Genomic DNA, 10,653 nt, shown 5'->3' on the forward strand with positions numbered 1-10,653 from the left:
TGAAAGAGCACAAAGTGCATCCGACTAGCCGGAATTCAGCCTCACTGAATTACTCCTCGTCTCGTTGCCGGATATGTAATCCATTGGTTCACCTTACTTTACCGGAGGCGGCAGCGATGGCGGCTGCGGGAAAAGAAAATGCTCAGGCACGGGAGGGTGGCCGAGAGCCGGTCTAGATCGCCCTCGCCCCCGCCAGGGCCCCGTCGGGAAGTGTTGTGCGGCGGTGACGGTGGCCCCGTCGGGAAGGGTGACGCCAGTTAGGCCGGCCCAGGCGCGCGGGAACAGCAGCCTCGTTTTCTGTTTTGTTATTTTTTCATGTTTTTTGTTTCTTTTTTGTTTTCTGTTTTTTTACTTTTGTTTGTACTTTCAAATATTCTAAAAATATATATTACACAAATCACTCTACATAAAACATTTGAAAATGTTAAATGTTTATAGAGAAAATGTTTATCACATCCACTAAAAATGTATACAAAAGAAATGTCTATGAAACAATTTGATCAAGTATTGACAAAAATGTTAATCAAGCATTTAAAAAAATATTGAACAAGTGTTTGAAGAATGTTAATCAAGCATTTGGAAAAAGATTAAATGGGTATAAGAAAAGGAACTGTTGGCAACGTATTTAAAAAATTGATGACACAATCTGATCATGTATATAAAACTGTTAATCAGGCATTTGAAAAAATATTGAACAATTATTTGAAATTTTTTAATCAAGTATTTGAAAAAGCTAAATCTGTATAGAAATATGTTGACCTTATATAAATAAATTATGGAAAATTTTGATAATGTATATAAAAATGTTAATCGAGCATCTGAAAAAAAATTGAACAAGTATTTGAAAAATGTTAATAAGGCATTTTCAAAAGTTAAGTATCTTTGAAAAAAATTGACCATGTGTTAAAAACGAGATGGAAAATTTTCAGCATGTATATAATTTTTTTAATCACACATTTTAAAAAATGTTGAACAAGTATTTGAAAAATGTTAATCAAGCATTTCAAAAATGTTAACTATGTTTAAAAAAATGTTGACCGTGTGTTCAAAAAATGTTAAATTTGTATTGGAGAGACGTTAGACATATATTAGAAAACATTTTTTGACATATACAAAAAATGTAGAATGAAATTGAAAGAAACAAAGAAAAATGAAAACAAAAAGAAAAAATGAGATGATAAGAAAACGAAACAAAAAAGAAAACAAAAACAAGAAAAACAAGAAAGAAAGAGAAATAAAGAGAAAAAAAATCCAAAAACCATTATAAAAGTAAAAAAAGGAAAAAACCCAGTGAAAACCTAGAAAGTAATAAATAAAACCAAAGAAAAATAACAAAAGAGAAAGAAAAAAACAATGAAAATTAAGAAAACCCCAGCGAAAAACAAATCCAATAAACTCTGGAAAAAATGGAGAGAAACAGTGGAAACCTGACGTAGTGGGTAGCCGAGATAAGTAGGCCCGAACAACTAGTTCGTCACAAAGGAGTTTCTAGCCTAGTGGGTAGGGTTCGAGTCCCCCCACACGTGCCTTTTTCTCTACCTATCTCTTTTAAGTGCCCGCTACTGGGGTGGCCCATTACTGCAGTGTTCGACGCCAAGGATCCTTCTGTCTCGCTTAATGTGAGATATAGTTGCCACGCGCCGCGCCACGCGACGGCTATATCTTGCTTTACGCAAGATGGAACCTGCTCTCGAGTCCCCGCGAATCAACTTGGCCAGCTCATTTTCAATTTTTTGTAGCTTTTTTTGTTTCTTTTTCTTTGCCTATATTCTCCATTTTTTATTTTTTTCACTGGTTTTCCTTGTTTCTTTACCCCATTTTCGTGGGCTTTTTCTTTTCTTTATATTTTCTTTCTTTTCTTTGTTTTGTTTCAGTTTATTTTTCCTTTCTCACTCATTTTTTCTTTTCTTCCTTTTTTTGGTTTTCTGAGCCACTTTCTCGGTTTCAACTATTTTTTTGTTTCTTTTTCCCTTATTTTTCTTCCGTAACGTTTCTTTCTTTATTCTATTTCATTAGTTTTTTGTTTTCCTTTATTTATTTCTCAGTTTTGACTGTTTCTTTTTTTGTACTTGTTTGTTTAATTTTCTTTTCTTTATTGTTTTCATTTTTCTTTTGTTTCTTTTTAGGTTTTCCTTCTTTTTATGGTTTCCTTTGTTTTTGTTGGTTTCATTCTACATTTCCCATATACGTCAAGAACATTGTCTTAATACACATTTTACAGCTTTCAAATACAGGTATGATGTTTTTTACTAAACGGTCAAAACAATTCTGTACACATATTTAATATTTTTCAAATGCTTGATTAACATTTTTTAAATACAAGATTAACATTTTTAATACATGGTCAACACTTTTTCTGTAGACATTTTTAATATTTTCAAGTGCTTCATTAGCATTTTTCAGTACAAGGCTAACATTTTTAAATACAAGGTCAATATTTTTTCTATACATGTTTGACATTTTTTCAATGCTTGATTAACCTTTTCAAATGCAAGATTACATTTTCTTTAAACAGATGGTCAACAATTGTTTCTATACACATTTTGCATTTTTCTAATACATGATCAACATTTTTTCTATGCACATTTAACGTTTTTCAACTGCTTGATTAATATTTGTCAAATACTTGTTAAAATTTTAAATACATGATCAACCTTTTTCACACACATTGTAAATAATTCATAAACATTTTTCCTATGCATGTGAAACATTTTCTCTATATACATTTAACATTTTTTAAATGCATGGTTAAGATTTTTTTTCAAATGTTTAGGTAAAGTATTTTTGTAATATATTTATTTAGAATATTTGAAAGTATAAACGAAAGTTAAAATGAAAGAAATAAAAAAAGACATAGAGGCACCCCGATTTCTCGACGGTGTCGAGACATAACTCGGTCTCGTCTTTAGCTCGACCTTTTTAAATGTGTTTTTAATAGTTTTTTGTTTTCTTCATCGGGTTTCTTCGTTTTTTTCATCAGTTTTCTTTGGTTTTAGGTTTTTCTAAGTTATTATATATATATATATATATATATATATATTCTCTCTTTTAATACATATTTTTTTCAAAATCCAAGATATACTTTGTTCCAAATACTTGTTTTCAATTTTTGTAATACATGTCAAAAGAAAATACAAAAACATGTTGTTCGAGCAATCGAAAGGCGCCAAGGCATTCTCCAAATTTGATCTCTGAATGGGTTACCATCAAATCAAAGTCCTTGAGCAGGACATTCTGAAGACCGCCTTTGTCACCAGCTTTGGTTCGTACAAGTATACGGTCATGTCTTTTGGTCTCTCTAAGGGTCCTCCAACCTTCACCAGGATGATGAACTACGTATTCTCACCTTTCAAGAATGAGTTTGTGCTGGTTTATCTCGATGACATCGTAGTTTACTTTAAGTCGAAGGAAGAGCATGCGGAGCATCCCCGCTTAGTGCTCGGGTAGTCCAGGGAGCACCATTTCTATGCCAAGTAATCCAATGCAAATTCTGACTAAATGGGGTTCTCTAACTTGGCTATGTCATCTCTGAAAAAGGATCTCAAAGAATTCAGAGAAGGTTCAAGCAATTGTGAAGTGGCAACCTCCGGAGAATGTGAAGCAACTGCGAAGCTTCATGGGGCTTCCAAGTTGCTGTGGGAGGTTCCTGGAGAACTTCTCCAAAATTGATAAGCCATTGTCCAATCTACTATAAAAGAATATGAAATATTCTTGGTCTCCAGAGTGTGATGAAACTTTCAAGACACTCAAAGAGAAGCTCATTTCAGCCCTAGTTATTTGTTTTCCGGATGAATCCAAGCTGGTCCAAGTTTTCTCTGATGCCTCATTGCAAGGCCTTGGTGGAGTGCTTATGCAAGACAAGCAAGTTGTGGCATACACTTTGCATCAATTGAAGCCTAATGAGAAGAACTATCCAACTCATGATCTTGAGTTGGTCGCAGTAGTCCATGCTTTCATAAATTGGAGACATCTCTTGTTGGGCAGACGGGCAGAAGTCTATACCGATGACAAGAGATTGAAACATATTTTCACACAGCCCAACCTCATTCTTCGTCAGACTCGTTGGGTGAAAATGATTCAAGAAATAACTCGAGCATTGATTATAGATGCTTTGAGTAGAAAGGCATATTGCAATATTCTCATTCTCTATCCAGTTCAGGTCGACCTTTGTGAAGTAATGAGGAAACTCAACCTCCAATTCATCCCTCAAGGATTCCTTTGCTAACCTTCAAGTGACTCCAGCCTTGGAGGATCAAATTCGTGAAGCCCACCTACTTGATGCTATGGTGAAAAGGTGTAAGCTGACATTGCCGAAGGCATTTTCAAGTATAAGTGCTATCACATTGATGACAAAGACACCTTATTCTTCGAGGACCGACTTGTGGTACCAAAGGGTGATCTAAGAGAAGTCATAATGAATGACATGTACATATTTCTGATACACGTGAACATGTTTCTTAGAAATGTCACATACATTTTTATGAATGTCATGAAACATTATGTTTAAATTATGTGAATACTTTTACACTACATTATTTTCAAAGTGTATGAATATTTTTTTGACATCACGATCATTTTTATCAAATGCTATCAATATTATAGTTGTGCGAGCACTTACACCGTGTAAACATTTTTAAATGAAAAATTAATGTTTTTAAGATTTAAGAAAAATATTTTCACATTTTAAAAAGATAAGTAAAAGTAATTAAAAACATGCGTTAGGAGCTAGCTCTCCCTCCCACAATGGGCCCACCCGTTTAGGAGGCGCCTAAGGCATGGGGTCCAAAAACCGAAGAGCAAAAAAAAAGAGCAATGCTTGTTATTGCTTGGTTTTGCCACGATGGCTTGGACCCTTTGGATGGCTCATAATAAGTTACTTATTGAGAAAGTCCCTTTGCGGCAGTCCACTGACTGCTACGTTAAATGGTACGATTGCCAAGCTCTTAATGAAGATTAGTTCCTGTCATTGCATCCACTTAATTTCAATCAGGTCAAAATAAAAAAATCTAAGACAATTCTTGACCAAAGAATCCATGGAAGGAAAGAAAAATAATATGAAGAATAGACTATAGTAAAAAGTAAAAGGAAATGGTGTCAATGTGGTTCCTCTCGACTAAACACTTAAACAATTGGATCCAGTAGGGTTCAATAGTATGAACTGGTGGATCAGCAAGATAGCTAGAGCTCCTTAAAGGAAAGCAAAATCCGCTTCTGCCTCTTGAGCCTTTGCTGGCTCTCCGCCCTCCGGCAAGCCCCCAGGGGCTTGACTTGGAAAAAGAAAGAAAAGATGGATTGGGTTGAACCTCAGAGTCATTAAAAATTTGGTAAACCCCATTTTTGAAAATAGAAATTCAATTTAAAGGGGTACCCAAGCTAAATAAGGCCTCCGAAATCAGAGCAGAACAAGTCATGGACTTCTTCAATGAAAGAAAGTCTCATGGAAACGTTTTCAACGAAATAAGAACCATACAAAATAGATTTCTTGATCTTTTTATTTAGGAAAACGCCGCCTTCCTATACGCATAAAGTGGAGTTATATTAGTACCTAACACCACAATATAAGTCTTATTCTAAGTAGGATCACCCACATTTATTTACTAAGATTTGTCCTCTTTCTCAGTATGATCTCTATCATCATCTCTATTCCCTTTATCAATTTTCCTATCCTACCTAGGTCTATGAATTTCTCTATCAATTCCATTACCTTATCCTTACCCATGAGGTAAGAGGTCCGCAATCCATTTTGAGGTATTTTTGACCAGTTTTAATTTTTAATGACAAAACTGAGTAGTGGGACACCACTAGTGCATGGAAGATAAAAAACCTTTTTATTTTAGTTTTCTATGATTTTGCTTTTTTCTATTTCTATTTCTTTTCCCTTTCTTCTTCTTTTTCTTTTCTTTTTTCGGCTTTCACTCATTTTTTCTGGTTTTGTTTGTTCTTCATTTTTATTATTTTTCTCCTTTTTCAACCCAGGCTACATTTTTCCATAAACAGTATACATCTTTTGTACACATCAGGAATATTTTATGTACATATTTAATATTTTTTCAAATATAAGACTAACATTTAAAAATAATAATTTTACTATCTACTTTTTTCATACAAATTATACTTTATTATATACATAAGGAACATTGTCTTACTCATATTTAACATTATTTAAAATAATTTTCTTGATGTCTATCTGTTCACACGCATTTGTATATCTTTTGTGTAAATCAAGAACATTTTATACAAAGTTGATATTTTTGAAATACATGGTTAATTTTTTTTTATAATGTTACATACATTTTATTGCACGCTACTAGCATTTGCACAAGTAAACGCTATAAGCTTCTCAAAAAAGATGGTAAATCCAATATGATGCTTACTGTGGCAACATGCCGCTGCTTCACACAGTCTACAGGGAGGAAACTGGAGACGGCCCGGCCCAAGTAGCTTTTTTCTGAGACAACCCGCCCCAATTGGCTGGGAACCGTTTTTTTGTTTGTTTGATTCGCGGCTTTTTCCAATTCGGTTTTTTCGTCAGTGGTTTTCCTTTCCTTTTTATTTTCCTTTCTTTCCTTTTTTTCTAAATAATCGTTTTATTTTCTCTTTTGTTTCTTTTTTCTTTTTCTTTTATTGTGTTTCTTTTTCTTTTTTCAAAAATTCACAATTTTTTAAGGAAAAAACTCAGAAAAATCTTAAATTGTTTTGAAGTTGAAAAACTGTTTGTATTTTTAACAAAATTTTAGAAAATGTTATCCTAAGCTTCAAAAAGGCCAAATCACTAAGTGATGAGTACTCGTTGCAAAGATCACTTCAATTTCCCTAGTTGCAACAAGTGGCGCACATGTAGCACGCCACTTGTCGCAACCCGGGAGTTTTCCCTTTTTTTAGATCCGTTTATTCAAAACATTTTATCTCTCAAACCGTGCGTCTAAATCTCGAATCGCATTCACCGTTGGCTTCCTCGCGTCAAGATTTTCAAAACTAGATCCCATGTTAATAGGTTTTGATGAACTTTTTTTTCACGAAAAAACCAGACGAAAAAACCGAACTGGGAGCACGGGTTTTATCCCTTTCCGAAAGAGGCACGCCCGGGCCTCTCACGAAATCACAACCGCGCCTCTCGCGGAAGCAAAACCGTGACTCTCGCGGAAGGAAAAAAAGAAAACACCTTTTTGTTTTCGTTTCCGAGGAGGCACGGCCGTGACTCTCGTGAGAGCACAACCGTGCCTCTTGCGGAAGCAAAACCGTGACTCTCGCGAAAGAAAAAAAAACGTGTTTTTTCCCTTTCCGAGAGGCACGGTCGCGACTCTCGCGAAAGCACAACCGTACCTCCCGCGAAAGCAAAACCGTGACTCTCGCGAAAGCACACCCGTGCCTCTCACGGAAGCAAAACCGTGACTCTCGTGAAAGAAAAAAAAAAGAAAACATGTTTTTTTCGTTTTCAAGAGGCACGGCCGTGAATCTCGCGAAAGCACACCTGTGCCTCTCGTGGAAGCAAAACCGTGACTCTTGTGAAAGGAAAAAAAAGCGTTTTTTTGCACAAAATTTTTTTTCAAATTTTTTTTGATTGAAAAGCTAAGGAAGACCGGTGAAAACCAAAACGTCGAAAAAACCAGGAAAAAACCATTTAAAAAGCCGAAAACGCGTGGGGAAAAATAAAAAAAATCCGGAGGGAGTGCTCAGAGCGCGACACGTGACGAATGGCTGAGACCACTTCAAGTGGCGCTGATCATTGCGAGCCTCCTGAAGGAGTGCTCGTTAACTTGTTGCTCCCCAAAAAAAGTTTCTCTTTGTTCAAAAGAAGTTCAAATGTTGTTTGTGTTTAAAAAATTGTTTGTTAATTTTTTAAAAGCTCAAATTTTAGAAAAAGTATGCGCATATTGTAAGCTATTTACACAAGTTTGAAAACATGTTCTTCTTTCAAAATTTCATCAATTAAAAAAAGTGCTCTCGTTTCTGTTTAAATGTTTGGATTTTAAAAATTCTTCAGAATTTTCTGAAATGTTCGTAATTTCTAAAAAAAAGTTTTACAATAAATGTTGGTGTTCTTGATATAGAAACCATCCAAGCATGCGATCTGGAACCCATTTCAATTGAGAATGTTCTCACCACCATGGCTGAGGAAGCGAACAATAAACCTGAAAAAATAAATTAAAAAAAGAAGTCTCGTTCAATCGTTTTCCTTAAACAGTTGGGGTCCTTAATCAGCTGGTTGTTTCCAACCGATCGCAATAGACGACGTGCTCGTCCACATGCCAGCATGTGCAGAATATTAGCAATTGGCCCAAAGTGGCCAACCAGTAACCGTCTACAGCGGGAGTGCATGCATGAGGCGTGTGCAATTGCTTAGACAACATCTGTTTATAGTAGTTGTCCATGTGATCTCTAGACGCACTCTAGTGTAGGTTTATCTGTTTGTAGATACTGACAGTTAGGCCAGAATTAGATGAAACTGCTATAAGTGTTGCTTGTTCGCTTGCATGCACTTATGGGTGAAACTGGCGATAAAAATGGCAAGTTGCGGACATCCTTCATAATTGTGTTTGGATACATGCATATACACTCATCTGTATGAACCCACAAATGTAAAGCCTCACAGGTGCTTCGTAATTGAGTGGAACGTCTCCTCTCACTGAATGAATATCGAGAAAAAGTCTGAATAAATTGAGAGAAAAAGGCGAACACCACTGCTAAGTCTAGTTCGTGCTATGTAGGGATTTGACATGATTACATGGTACTTCCTCTCTACAGAAATATAAAAGTGTTTAGATCACTACTCTTATATTTGTTTAAGGAGGGAGTACTCCATTTTTGTAGACGGGTTACTCCTCTATCGCTATTCCTTTTCCTCCAACTATTTTACGTGACGTTCATTATAGATAGCTGACGGTGGATTGTTGTCCATTCCCTTAAGGGGGATGCATGAGACAAGACAAGCCGTTTGAAGGTCATACATACGGGTGCTCAACTTCTCATGCGTACACGATGGTTCTCCAGATTTCTCTAGCATATAGTCCTCTTGCATGATTACTACTAGAAATTAAAACAATGGAATTGTCAAGTATTTAGTCAGCAAGAAATTGGCATTTCATTTTGGTGGCCCTTTCTCGGGTACTCCGTCTTGAACTCAGGAATGAATATCTTAGGTCTGAGCTAAATTGGTTGTACCTGATAATTACGGTAATTTTGTACAGCTCTTTGTTGGAAGCCAAGCCATACCATAAGCATGTGCACATGCACAAGCCCCCCGAATCAGTGGGAACCCAAATATATTTATTTTTGCTAAGCAGTGGTACGGCTAATTGGAGTTTATGCGTGCATCCTCATGTATTACTAGTACTAACTAGAATACTACTCCCTCTGTCCTAGAATATAAGAGCATTTTTGATACTATGCTAATGTTAAAAATGTTCTTATATTTTGGAACGGAGGAAGTAGCATAGTAGCATAGTGGGAAGACATGGGAAAAACATATCCAATATTGTGTGGTCAATGGTGACCAAAATATATTTTTTTATTTTTTATTTTAGAAAAGGAGGATGACCCCCGGCCTCTGCATCTGGGCGATGCATACGGCCACTTTATTAATTATTCTCACAAGACCTTATAAAGTAATACAACAGTAAGACTAAAGCCGCCGTCCAAGCCACGCTATTCAGTTGATGAAGGGGCGCAGATAGCCTGGGCCTAATACCAAACAGGCATCGCAGCCAAACCTAACATCTAAGACCTGAGATCCCATCCAGGACGGCTGCCGGGCATGTGTCTCACCGGTCCGGCGTGCACTCAGAGGCCGCCGCCACCAACTTCCACCGTTCCATCTTCAGAACTGTACTAATGCATCAACCTTGCTCGGTCCAGCTATCGTCGACGCCACCACGGCGCCCAACGGCACCTCCTCCCTGCGCGCAAACATCTGAGGACGTCGCGGTCGCCACTGATACACCTCAGCACCATGCAACCAAGTACCACCAGCCGACACAGCTTGAAATCTTTGGAAAATCTGTCGTGCGTAGCACCTGCCGACCAGGCATGACAAAGCGTAGCACCTGTCGGTCAGGCATGACTTGATATCTCCACCGAAGCTCCGTGCAAGATGAAGCCGCTCCACCTCCAGCCTGTCTGAACGGGACGGGAGCACCCCAGGAAGACACGGCGAAGAGTTGGGCACCACAATCACCACGAGAGCCGGACCAGCCGACCGCCATGGCGAAGCGACACCACTAAAGAGAACCGCCGCCATCAGGAACGCCAAGAACGCGCTGCAGCTGTCCCACCTCCCCGCGGACTCAAAGCGGCGCCTTCAAGAAGGTGACGGAGCCGGGCACCGCCGCCGCCCAACCAAAGTTGTGGGTTTTCACCCGGGTGCAGAGGGAGGACGAGGGGGAGGGAGCTGGATCTCGAAGCCGCCTTCAAGAAGGAAACAGCGCCTGGGGCGCTGCCGGCGTCGTGGCCGGCCAAGAAATTACTCCGATCCAGAGATCCCAACCCCACATCCGCGCAGTCCGCCACCGGAATATAGATGACGATTCTGCAGTCTCCAAGACTACAACGAACATTTCATTGCCAGTTTTAAATTAATAAATTATGAATAATATGAATCAACGGAAGAGGAACCCCGTGAAATTTGATTAAGGTAGAAATGGCCATGAGATACAG

This window comes from Triticum urartu, chromosome 3A (assembly GCF_056163025.1).
Source record: "Triticum urartu cultivar PI428250 chromosome 3A, HENAU_Tu73, whole genome shotgun sequence".
Classification (NCBI taxonomy): domain Eukaryota; kingdom Viridiplantae; phylum Streptophyta; class Magnoliopsida; order Poales; family Poaceae; genus Triticum; species Triticum urartu.